The following is a 10,536-nucleotide window of genomic DNA, read 5'->3' as shown; positions in this document are numbered from 1 at the left end:
AGACCCAACATACCCTCCTGTCAAACAAAAGAAAAGAAAGCAAGGAACTTTCAAGAATCAAGTGATTCAAGAAGAGGTTCAAAAATTACTAAAGATTGGATCCATCCGCGAAGTAAAGTATCCTAATTGGTTAGCCAATACTGTTGTAGTTCCAAAGAAGAATGGTAACTGGCGAGTTTGTGTGGATTACACAGACCTTAATAAAGCTTGTCCTAAAGATTCTTTTTCACTAACACATATAGATCAGCTAATTGATGCTACTGCAAAGCATGAACTATTAAGTTTTTTAGATGCATATTCAGGGTATAATCAGATCAAAATGGATCTGGTAGACGAGGAAAAAACTTCATTCATAACAGACAAGGGAACTTACTGTTATAAAGTAATGCCTTTTGGTCTCAAAAATGTTGGTGCAACATATCAAAGGCTGGTTACTAAAATGTTTCAAGAACATCTGGGAAAACCATGGAAGTTTATATAAACGATATGCTCGTTAAAACTCAGCATTCGAGAGATCATATATCACACTTGTCTGATACATTTCAGATTTTGCGCAAATTTAATATGAAATTAAATCCAGAGAAATGTGCAATTGGTGTCGCGTCAGGTAAGGTTTTGGGTTTTCTTATTTCTAACCGTGGTGTTGGAACAGATTAAGGCCAACGAAGAAATTCCTGATATGCTTTCAAGCAAAAAAGAAGTGCAGAGGTTGACAGGAAGAATTACAGCCTTGGGAAGATTCATTTCTAAATCATCAGAAAACTCTTTTAAATTCTTTTCACCTCTTAAAAAACAAGATCACTTTGAATAGAACGAGGAATGTCAGCAGACACTCAAAAATTTGAAGACATACTTATCAAATCCACCATTGCTTGCAAAACCAAAAGCTGGGAAAATACTGCTCATCTACCTTGTTGTTTCAGAAGTAGCGGTAAGTGCTGTTTTAGTCCGCGAGGACCAACGTAAATAATCTTCGATCTATTATGTTAGCAAATTTTTGTTAGATGCGGAGACATGGTAAACTCAATTGGAAAAGCTTGCACTTGCATTAATCATGGCATCTAGAAAATTAAGGGCTTATTTTCAATGTCATCCTATTGTTGTAGTAACTACTTATCTATTACGCAATATATTACATAAGCATGAATTGGAAGGTAGGTTAGCTAAATGGCTATAGAATTAAGCGAATATGATATCACCTACCAACCTAGAACTGCTATAAAATCTCAAGTGTTAGCTGATTTTGTGGCTGATTTGTAGCAACCCCTTTGGGAGGCTACTACTTAAGAAACAAATCTAATTCCCTACTAACAAAATATTAAAAGAGATATTAATAAAAATATCAAAAGTAATTTAGTAGCGGAAATAGGCCCATGCGAAAAGGTTCAAAGTGCAATATATTTTTTTTTAACATACACCATAATTTTATTTAACATAAAATACAATGTCAAAATATTAACACAGGGTGATATAACCCTTCTTGAGCAATCAAGAGATTAAAACAACTTTCTAACAAATTTATACACTCATTCAAAATCACTGCAAGTTTGTATTATACATAAATTTTAAACTATCGGGTATAAAGAAAGGGAAACTAGTTTTCTCCTTTTCTACATATTTACAAGACAAAGTGTAAATTCAGCATATTACAAGACCTGAGTCATTAAAATACCCTAATACAATAAAGTAGGTTACAAATTCAAGTTACAAGATTTTTTTTTTGGTCTTTAAAAACCAACAAGCCTCCAAATAACATAAATGTGACATATATATATATATATATATATCCAAATAACATAAGTGTGACATATATATATATATATGTATATATTCTGTATATCCTGTACATCATGTATACGTCCCAAAACTATGCAAAACCAAGGTGCATATGCAAATGTGATCTTCATAAGTTCTTCCAAAAGACCAATTCACCCTGGACCATCTTCAGATTTCATCCCGAACATTTCCTACGATAGAAAACAACTATCGCTAAGCATAAAGCTTAGTGGTGTATAAACTTTAGGCTTGGAGTCATTAAATTCTCCAATTCCCCTTTTCAGTCATAGTTAGCTCAATTTAACATAATTTCCAGCAAGCAAAAAGAGTACAAGTTTATACACAAACCTTGGTGTTTTACCATAAAACAGTTCAATCACAACTTGGGGACGTTCGAATCGTCTACGCCGTAAACAAACCAAATCTGTCCACTTCCTCAAACACTTCTCCTTTGATGTTTTTTTTTCAAGGGTTTATATACCTTAAATACATAATCAAATATCTAAATAAGTTCAGTGATTTAACAAGTCAACTAAACATGATATTGGTGAAAATTACCCAAAAACGTTTGAAACAGAAATTCTGGACAGTATCACTGTTCTACGTTGTGACTCAGTTTTGAAGATCTATACGGACAAACTAGACTTTATAGTCTTCATAAAAGTTGTAGATCTATGTCTTACCATTTCAGAACATCTTGAATAACCACCATATCAATTTTGAACAAAAGTTATGCTAAATTTACTAACAGCAGTACATGGAGTATTTCAAGAACTGAAAATCTGGACAGCACCTGCCCTGTACTTTCTGACTCTTTTTCAGGTACATAACAACAAAACTAGATTTTGATTCCTTCATAAGAGTTGTATATTTATGAAATACCTTTCCATAAAGTCCTAGATCACTTAAATCGGAGCTCTGTACAAAAAGATATGTAGAAAATACTAGTAGATGTCTAGTATAAAAACGGGTTATAGAAACTTACCAAGAGGAGCAACTTGATCTTCACCAAAAACGAATTTTGTGTGTTGATTTAGTAGAAATCCATGGGTTTTTTTTTGATGAACCTTCAGCTTCTTGTTCTTACAGAGGAGAAAGATAGAGAGAGATAGAGATAGAGAGATAGAGTAGAAAGATAGAGATAGAAAGAGAGAGGTAGATATTTCTTCTTCTTTTTTTGTTTCGGAAGAGTAGAAGAATAGGGAGCTTACGGATAGATATGAAATAAAATAATTCCTCAACTACTAAATATTCTTAGATAAATACAAAAGGTTGGAAACCCAAAACATAATTATATACTATATTTAATAACAACTCGTCAAAATAATATTAAGTGTTACATATAGCAACACCATGGAACTTCCTTGCCAATATTAACACAACGTAAGTAAGAAATTTTCATATACTGACCATTTCACATTTAGGAAGTGCAAAGTAAAATATTTCCTCGTTAAAAAAAATGCTCAATCAAGAATGCAAATATTGTAAAATTTTGGGGTGTTACAACTCTCTCTCCCTAAAAAAAATTTCGTCTCGAAATTTACCTTGCAGGTGTTCAACGGAGCTAACCCAGGAACTTGGACCTTGTTTACTGATGGTTCATCTAACGTAAATGGTGCTAGTTTAGGGATTGTTTTGGTACCACCTACGGGTGAAACCATTCGACAAGCCATAAAATGTCATTCTATAACTAACAATGAGACAAAGTATGAAGTTGTGATTGCAGGTTTAGAACTGGCACGAGAACTTGGCATAAATCAAATTATAATCAAAAGCGATTCACAGCTCGTAGTTAATCAAATGCTGGGGACTTATATGGCCAGGGAAGCAAGGATGCAACAATACTTAGAAAAGGTACAGGATTTGATAAAGCAATTTCAAACCTGGAAAGTAACACAAATACCAAGGGATGAAAATGTTGAAGTCGACGCCCTAGCTAATCTTGCATCTGCGGCGGATGTGGGAAGCAAAGAAAATGCTTCAGTTATTCATTTGTTTCATTCAGTTCTCGACCTCGATAAGAATGAGGTAAATTTTAATAACTTAACTTGGGATTGGAGGAACGATATTGTTGCTTTTTTGCAGTTTGGTGTCGTCCCTGAAGATAAGAAAAAAGCCCATGCGCTTCGAAAAAAGGCCGCTCGGTATTGCTTAAAGCAAGGCAATCTTTACCGAAAAATATTCGGTGGTCCGTTAGCAAGATGCCTCGGACCTTCTCAGACGGAATACGTAATGAGAGAAATACACGAGGGGCATTGTGGGAATCATGTAGGAGGAAGGTCATTGGTAAGAACTTTAATTAGGGAAGGTTATTATTGGCCCAAAATGGAAGAAGAAGCGGAAAGTTTCATGGCTAAATGTGATAAATGCCAATGGTACGGTAATAATATGCATAGGCCCGCGGAGTTATTACATCCGGTCATTATACCGTGGCCATTTATGAAATGGAGGATGGATATCGTGGGTCCACTACCGCAAGCAAACGGACAGGTAAAATTTTTGCTCGTACTCACTGATTATTTTACTAAATGGGTAGAGGCAGGAGAATTTAAACAGGTGCGAGAAAAGAGTTAAAGATTTCATTTGGTGGAATATCATATGCTGATTTGGTGTGCCAAAAGAGATTGTGCGTGATTATGGTCCTCAGTTTATAGGCACTCAAATCATAGAATTCTTTCAAAGTTGGCAGATTAAAAGGATTACGTCTAGACCTTATCATCCGGTGGGTAATGGGCAAGCTGAGTCAACAAATAAAGTCATTATCAACAATTTAAAGAAGCGTGTAGAGAAATTCAAAGGTAATTGGCCAGAAGTGTTACCTGGTATTTTATGGGCATATCGCACAACAGCAAAAACAAGTACAGGAGAAACACCATTTTCATTGGTTTATGGAGCTGAAGCTTTAATTCTAGTTGAGATAGGAGAGACAAGTACACGATTCATACAGGCGACGGAAGAATTTAATGACGAGGAAATGCGTGTAAATCTTTATTTACTTGAAGGAAGAAGAGAAACTGCACTAATAAGAATGGCAGCACAGAAGCAGGTCATAGAACGATATTACAAACGAAAAGCACGCCTCAGATTCTTCAAAATTGGGGACATTGTTCTCGAAAAGATTTTTCAATCTACGAAGGCAGCTAACTCAGGGAAATTAAGTCCAACATAGGAAAGAACCTATAGAATTCATGATATTGCAGGTAAAGGAGCATACGAGCTGGAAACACTGGATGACAAGATACTACCGTCACATTGGAATGTTGTTCATCTGAAGAGATATTATTTCTGAAGAATAACCGCGGTCAGGTATCCATATTTTAAAATTTAATTTTTGAATTATTAAAATTTTACTAACGATTTTTTAGATGATAGGCAAAACGCTAACCCGTACTAAATGATGAGTCACGACCTGCAAGGCACGTAGAATAAATTAAACTTCCTGGACTAGGGTTACAATTATCCTGATAGAAATTTAAATGAGTTAAGCAGTCTTCATCTATAATCGTACCTCTGAATCCCGTATGTTTTTCCTTTACTGGGAAAGGACCAAATAAGAGGAACAATTAAATGATTGAGGCTTCATACTTCAACGCTCAAACACTTGGGGGACTACATAATATACACGGGCATGTGTATAAGGAAGGCAAAGAAGATCAAGCCCTAAAAAGTTCACTCATTGAGTGAGTCAAGTGTAGAGCAAAATCACGAGCTAAGGCCAAAGAAAAACCTTACCATAGTTAGGGTAAAGACTATGTACTGAAACGGGTTATAGATGAAAACCTCGTGTTTATTTTTCTTTTTTAAATCTGTTACAAGAAAAACAGTTACGAGAAAATTATAGATGTAATTCAAATACGTGTAAAGTGTTATTCAAAACTAGACAAAGTTCAAATAAAAACTTGTCAAAGTTATTTCAAAGAAACATGTTTATTCCTATTTCTTTTATCGTATGTTAACACCATTATGAAGTTGAGACGTCTTCTTCATTAAGTGTCGAATATAAAAGGGCCCTTTTTTATAAAATTCATGACTAATGTAAATATTCATGAAGTTAATAGAAGCATTTTTAAAGAATAAAAATGCAAATTATTCTATAAGTCCTTAGAAATAAAGGCAAGAATAAACTAAACGGGAGTTCAAGATAGTAACGAGAAAACTTCTTAATATTAAAAAACTTAAGACTAAGTATGAACTTAGTCATAAACTACGAATTGTTTATACAAATTGCCCCATGAAAGGTCCGGGGACTTGAATTTCCAAAACAAACCCTCAAATGAGACCAAGGGTTTTACCATAATTTTCCCAAAAAACAAACACAAAGAAATTCAAATGACTTAAACTTTAGGAACTGAAGTAGGTGCATCAACAGCAGCGGGCTCAACTTGGTTTACAGCAGTGGGCTCAACCGGGCTCGAATGAGTTGGGATACCCGTATCAACTTCAACATTCACGGAAGATTCGGCCACGGGAGAAGTAAAATCTTGAGTTTGCTGAGCCTTCTCAATTGTTTCATTGATTTTAGCTAACTCAGATTCCAAGTTAAAAGTCTCTTGGCTAGCTTCAACTAGAGTATTATGGCGAGAATTCAAAAACGCCTAACTCACTTCAATGGCAGATTTATCCTCAAGGATTTTATAATACCTTTCCCAGTCAGCAATTTCATTCTTTAATTTCTCAATTTCAGCCAAGGCAGAAGTGTAAGAAGCTTGAAGAGAGGCATGGGAACTTTCCAAGGCACAAACCTTATCAGAAGAAGCTCAGAGGTCTTCTTGTGCTTGAGTGAAATTCTGCACGAGATCTCCAGCATAAGCCTCTTTCTCACCTAAGAGAACCTTCAACTCTCTAATCTCTTTACTTGCCTTGGACAACTACTCGAAGTAAGAGGTTTCAAGACGAGCCTTTTCTTTATCTGCTTGACTTGAGGAAGCTTTTTCAACTGCCAACTCTGAAGTCAAGGCCCGTACCTGCTGCTCCAAGATACTCTTACTTTCTTCTAAGTACTCCACATCAATCTGAAGGCTTTCATACTGTTCCTTCTAATTGCACGCCTCTAATTGTGAATCACGCACTAATTGCTCTGAGAGGGAAACCATTTTCATCATCTCCGTGCCGATTAGATTGGCCTATAAAAAAAGCAAAGGGTAAAAGAGAAGGGGAATACCTTTAAAGAAGCATGCACAATGTCATTCATCAAGGTCAAGGAACTATGGCTCTCTAGTTTGGCTCTCTCAATAGGACCAATTAAGGGTTTTAGCCACACATATGTTTGACCCGATTTCCTCAAAAGATGGCCCTCATCGGGGACTTCAATAATCACTTGCCTCATGTCACACCTCCTTTTTCCTTCGCCCGCAGGGGCGTAGGGGGAGTTTTTCCAATTAAAGGACAATCGAAACGGGATTTATTATTTAATTCAGAGTCGCCACTTGGGAGATTTATGGTGTCCCAAGTCATCGGTTGAATCTCGAATCGAGGAAAAGATTGACTCTGTATTACAGTCCGCGAACCAGAAATCCGAGTAAGGAATTCTGTTAACCGGGAGAAGGTGTTAAGCATTCCCGAATTCCGCGGTTCTAGCACGGTCGCTCAACTATCATATTCGGCTTATTTATCTAATTTTAATACATGTTGAACCTATGTGCAAATTTGAACTTTTATCCGCTTTTATTATTATCATCGTTATTTTAACAGAGAATTGCAACGTTGTGAAAACGTATCTCGAACCATGTCACATCAATGTACCCGTGGTTATCGACATATTTCGACTCCGTTGAGATTTGGATTCGGGTCACATAAATGTGCACCCGAGTTAAGAAAGTAAATTATTAAAGGTGTGCCTAAAGCGACGATCGTATTATCATTCTGGGGAAGGCCGTGAACTTTTGCTAAACGGTCCATCCCGAAGTCTAAGGAATTCTCCTGAGCTATACCTATAACTTATGCAAATTTTTCTTTTCCCGAACTTAGGTAATAAATAAGGCGAGATGGAGACCCTGATTTGGACCCTCGTGATCGAGCTTATGATTGTAAAGAATGCGGAGCCACTCTTATAGAGGGCCTCGCAGCTTATGTGTTTTGTTTGTCGAGGCTCGTCTCATTCATTATTTTTTTAAAGGAATTTGCAACATCGTGGAAATGCATCTCGAACCACGTCACAATCAATGTACCCGTGATTAGCGACACATTTTGACTTCGTCGAGACTTGGATTTGGGTCACATAAATGTGCACCCGGGTTTAGGAAGGTAATGTTATCTAAAGTACGCGCCTAAAGAGACTAACGCGTGGTCATTTTGGGAAAAGGCCATGAAGTTCGCTAAGCGGCCGATCCCGAGTTCTAAGTAATTAATACATACATTTTGTGATGGCCCCGCAGTCCGTGCATTTTATTCGGCGAGGCTCATCTCGTTTATTTTTAACAGGACGATCCTAAAGTAACTACATTTTTTCTATCATACTTTTGTCTCTAGTAACAAGAAAAGGCCCTAATTAATTAGCATTATTTAGGAGCTATTACTTTTGCACCTGTGACTTCCAACTAAGTCAAACTCTCCACGGTTTTACGGTCTCAGGGTCAGCCCAGGAACGAAAGGGCCAACCCACCTTGATAAATTGCTACGGGTATGAAATCTGGGCAGTCTGAGAAGGACACTGAAGCCCCAACTGTCCGCTTAGTGGACTGTTAAGCCTTTAATTGTTAAATCAGACCCCGTTTTAACTTGAGTTAAACACGCATACTCTGAGATGCTACAAGTTATTCAACATGCACTCGATGATCATGAAGATACCTTACTTGCTTATCTATTAATGAGTTCCTAATTATCACTATAAAGGGAAAATCCGATGGGAAGCATGATTGGATTTAAGCAACAGTAATTACTAGCTCAAACTAACAATATTAAACCAACACTCAATACTTAAGGAATCATGAATTTAGAAATGGATTACTGAAGACTATTAGACCTGCTTGTTGCCCTGGCGTCTGTTGATTATTAACTCAATGTCCAATTGCAAAACTATCCCTCATACAGATCCAAATTGCACTACATTGGTAACATAGCTAGACCAAAATAAACTGCTAACTCCGGATTCAACACACTTCTCTAACTAGTTTAACAATCCTTAAACTAACAATCCTAGATTCACCATTCAGAATAGCCCCTATTTTATTACAATAGTCATTTCAATCACTATACAGAGAACTACCTAACATACCAAAATTATCAAAATAGAACCACGGCAGATATTCAACTTTAGTTTCATTTCATGTCTCCAACAGATGGAGCTACATTCGACATAGGCTCGAAATATGTAGCTGGTATTGACAATACAAGAAGAGGAAGAAGAGGATCAGCAGCAGTAGCAATACAACACAGCAGAACAACAAACAAACACTGCGAATACCAAACAGTGGGTACCAACAGCTAGTGACATATGCAGCAGACCCAAGCGATAAACCAGAGATCCAGAAACGTTTAAAACCCAACAGAATCACCAGAACTGACTCAAAACCAGCCTGAATAAACCCAAAATCACTAGAAAACCAACCAGGGAAACTTTAGGAGCACTAATGCAACATTAGGTTTTCTCAACCTTTGTCAAGGTCAGGAAGTGTGTGTCTCTCCAGCCCTCTCCCTTATTTGTCTCTAAATGTCTGTTTTTCTCTCTCTCTGTCTGTCTATCTTTTTGACTTTTTCTATATGTTTTTGACTCTAAACCCTTACTGCCCGTTCAAAAAATTCCCCTTAATGTCTCTACTAATCTCTCTATTTAAACCCAAAACCTCAGCCCATTTTTCAACTCTAAGGAGCACTGAGGAAAGTATTTCTGCCCATGATATTCCTTGACAGCCCATTATCAAGTGTCTTGTGTACAAAGGCATGGGCAACTTATAATATTCAATCAATCCCCCTATGCTATTATGTTTCCCAAGCCACTACTACTAGACAAAGTGTTAGTTTAATGGTCAGCTAAGTACCCTACTGTCAGACCACTAACACTAAATATTTCAAGCCTTTTAAACCCCAAAATACCCCCTTAACCCCTGTGTATTACTGCCATGCCCTAAACTTCGTCGATCTGTTTTCTAAGTTACTAACCAAATAACTGATTTTTTTAACTGATCACTAAAATACTACAGCTATGACCAATTCACAATCAAATTCAAACAATGATTCAATCAGAATTGAAGTAGTACGAATCACATTATTATCAGGTTATTTAATCAGAATTGAAGCATGTAAAACTAATCGACGACACTTATTCAATCGACTACACGAATCTCAACACATACAATCAATAGCAAATAAGAATCGAACAGGCACACAGGTGATTCGAATCGTATTGAAAGAAACAGGGATTCATAATAAAACTTAACTAATCGACGACACTCATTCAAATCGATTATATAGTTTTATCACATTCATTAACCATGACCAGAAAAAGTTCGACCAAATAAAGGGTCATTGAAGACGGACAGAATCAATCAACAAAAGAAATGGAAAGTCAATAAAACTAAACTAAACAAATAAACAGACATAAACACATACAAAATGGAACCAACAGGAAAAAGAAAATACCTCAGGAACTCGGAGACTAGACGATCCTAACTTGGGCTCTAACTCGGACCTTTTTTGAGGTCGAACAGACCTTAATCGAGTGTTCTCAACTGAGAACACTTCGACTAAGGTCCACTGGACACCCAAATTCCTTTTCTTCGGACAAACCTCAACCTTTGGTTTTCTAGGATTCTTGGGGGGTTC

General features: G+C 36.7%; 1 long non-coding RNA gene across 2 annotated transcripts; it reads right to left on the bottom strand.

Annotated features, from left to right (window-relative positions):
• Window positions 1-1,792: 1,792 nt before the first annotated feature.
• Window positions 1,793-3,001, bottom strand: LOC142182604 (uncharacterized). 2 transcript variants are annotated; one of them, XR_012711419.1, is made up of 3 exons: window positions 2,762-2,982; window positions 2,125-2,257; window positions 1,793-1,967 (listed from the first exon to the last, which is right to left on the bottom strand). It is a non-coding gene; the product is annotated as an uncharacterized LOC142182604 (long non-coding RNA). The 2 variants fall into 2 exon arrangements; XR_012711418.1 differs by lacking the exon at window positions 1,793-1,967 and having other exon boundaries at window positions 2,124-2,257; window positions 2,762-3,001.
• Window positions 3,002-10,536: the final 7,535 nt, after the last annotated feature.

This window comes from Nicotiana tabacum, chromosome 7 (genome assembly GCF_000715075.1).
Source record: "Nicotiana tabacum cultivar K326 chromosome 7, ASM71507v2, whole genome shotgun sequence".
In the NCBI taxonomy this organism is placed as follows: Eukaryota; Viridiplantae; Streptophyta; class Magnoliopsida; order Solanales; family Solanaceae; genus Nicotiana; species Nicotiana tabacum.
Note: the sequence above shows the minus strand (reverse complement) of the source record. Positions and strands in the feature narration are given on the sequence as shown.